The sequence below is a fragment of the Musca domestica genome, unplaced genomic scaffold (assembly GCF_030504385.1).
Source record: "Musca domestica strain aabys unplaced genomic scaffold, Musca_domestica.polishedcontigs.V.1.1 47, whole genome shotgun sequence".
NCBI classification, from domain to species: Eukaryota; Metazoa; Arthropoda; class Insecta; order Diptera; family Muscidae; genus Musca; species Musca domestica.
The window spans coordinates 7,526,670-7,529,354 of record NW_026712338.1 but is presented as its reverse complement, the minus strand read 5'-3'; the positions used below and the strand labels follow the sequence as shown (position 1 = coordinate 7,529,354).

The window sequence follows — 2,685 nt, the reverse complement described above, 5'->3', positions numbered from 1 at the left end:
TTCATATTTTTCATTATAGTACATCCCAAATCTACGTTCCCAACCAATATTCTCTTGGGGGTTACAAAAAAAATTTCTTTTGTGACCACACAATAATGTGGGGACTTTATTTAAATAAATTCCTATGTGGCAATTATCTGTATGATGGTTCCCTACCCCAGGTGGTCAAGACCAATATGGGCCCTACTCTGAAAACCTCAAATTATATATATATATATATATATATATATATATATATATATATATATATATATATATATATATATATATATAAAGTTCATATTTTTTATCATAGTATAATTCAATAGCGACTAAACAAATGTTCTGTACGGTGTTTCTTTCCAATATTCGTATTTTTATTTTTATATAATTTGGCATATTGGAGCTTATTTCTTATGGGCGTACATCCCAATTCTACGTTCTATTCTGTTGATGGTTATAAATTCAATGGAATACAAAATTGCATTTTCTGACTACACATTAGTTTGGAAAGTGGACTTGGGTGTACACTTATTGTGGGGACTATACTTTAATAAATGCCTATGTGGACAATTACCTGTAAGATGGTTGACTACCCCAGCATATCCTAAATACAAACAATACAGGTTTTCTACACCCTACGAAACAAAGATGACAAATAAGAGCAAGAAAAAATGAAAGAAGGTGGCCAAGATCCCGAAAATAGTTTAATCATACGATGGTTATACCAAAATGTGATCAGTTTTTGCAGGGATGGTTTCTTCTCAAATTACCAACATTTGCCGAGATTAGTATGAAAAATATATAATAAAAATGTAAAATATACTTAAAATCGGGTTGTACCCTTATATGAGGGTTATGACCCATATAATGGCCTACAAAAGTGGTGTAAGTTATCTTGAACTTTAAGTAAGCATTTCTGGAAGGATATAAATCTCTTTCTTATCAAATTTCAAATTCAATCTACTATTTTGCAATATATATAAATATATATATATACAAATGAACTCAATTTTTTTTCTAGTTCTTCAATTGAAGCGCCAAGGATTCTTCCAATGTTCCCAGCGTATTACATTTTCAACAGTTTACTCATTATGTTGCTTGCCCTTCACATTGTTTGGACGTACATGATACTTAAGATTGTAATAGATTCTTTACAAAAGGGATTGGTGAGCATTTTCATTTAAGAACACATTGCAGTCTCATTGATTATTCATTTCCTTTACAGATGTCTGGTGATATAAGATCGAGCGACAGCGAAATTTCTGAAAGTTCGGAAAGCCAAAAATCGCTCAATAATGGTGACGTTAAACCTGTAGATAAAATACAAAAGAGAGCTCTAACCAAAACAGAATAACCAAATAAGCAAAATTATTTCCTCCGTTTGTATTTCTTTTGTATGTTATGTACAAACTATGTATGTTGTAGAATATTTAAAAAGGTTTTTAATGTCAAGAAACCACGTATAAGTAAATTTATTTTGTACTATAATATTGGAATAATAAATGTTTATTTTATTGTTGCTTATAATTTAAAAATTGTAGTAAGTTATCACTAATGTATGTGTTTGTTTGTGAGATGGGCAAGGGAGGAAAAGAAAAACAAAATAGGAAATAAAACAAGTAGTATTAATTTCTTTTCTCAGTAAGTCTGCTGATTTATTGAATTGCTTTGTAAGTTTACTTCAACAATAAGGTTACCTCTTTTCAAATATGGTGTGTTTGTGACAGTGCCCGTGATGGGTATTGCTTCAAAGACTAATGACAAGTGAACGCAGAGGTTCTAGGTGATCGCAGAGGATCCCATGTCTGTCTACTAATACAACTACAACTACTTCCAATGAGAGCATTTGTAACAAGGTGATGTTACCGACAACAACCAATGCCCAGCGACGATCCGCTCACTACGGTCTACGTCAGGGGAGTTGTAGAGGAGATGCATGTGCGCCAATCAGCATCCGTGATTGATCGAGCAAGGGAAAAACTTATACATTGCCGCCCACCTTGATATACATGCATGTGTATCAACTAAATAAAGCTCAAAGGAATTATGTTATATATAAATATGTACAATAAGATTTACAAGGACGTAAGTTCAGTTTATATGACCAAATTTCATTTTATTAAATTCAATTTTTTTTTTAAACTAATAACAGTTAATTACATGTTGGTTGACGGGGCCCGAAATTACCCATCCAAACGAGGTATATTTCGCAAACAACAGACTTAATTATGTAACCCGACTAACTTGACGACGGGTTGCCTAACAATACCCTGAGCAGTTCGGACGTCTACAACGCGAACGTTACCGTAATTACCGGGATGTGTCTCGACTACACGTCCTAGTTTCCAAGAAGTAGGTGGAAGTTTTTCATGCCTAATGACTACTAAATCATTGATTGCAACATTTCTCTCCGGATATTTCCATTTGTAACGCTTATTCAAGTTAGTTAGCCAGAAATAAAGCCGTCCATAGATCAGACGCCGCCTCTAAATGCACAGCTTTGGTCGTGAAACAAACAAAGACACAAACGTATCTTTTAGTGATACGACAAGCACGACCTGTAAATGACTTAATATCAAAAGGCCCAGCAAAGTCTATCCCAGTTGTAGTGAAAGGTCTATTTATCGAAGTTTCTTCGGGAGGAAGTGCAGCAATAATCTGCGGACACGATCGATTTTTCTCTAGCCGGCAAACCTTGCAACG

The 2,685-nt window shown here is 34.0% G+C and overlaps 1 long non-coding RNA gene across 1 annotated transcript; it reads left to right on the top strand.

The window, feature by feature from the left end:
• Positions 1-287: 287 nt before the first annotated feature.
• Positions 288-1,517, top strand: LOC131804644 (uncharacterized). Its single transcript, XR_009343205.1, has 2 exons — positions 288-1,148; positions 1,208-1,517. It is a non-coding gene; the product is annotated as an uncharacterized LOC131804644 (long non-coding RNA).
• Positions 1,518-2,685: the final 1,168 nt, after the last annotated feature.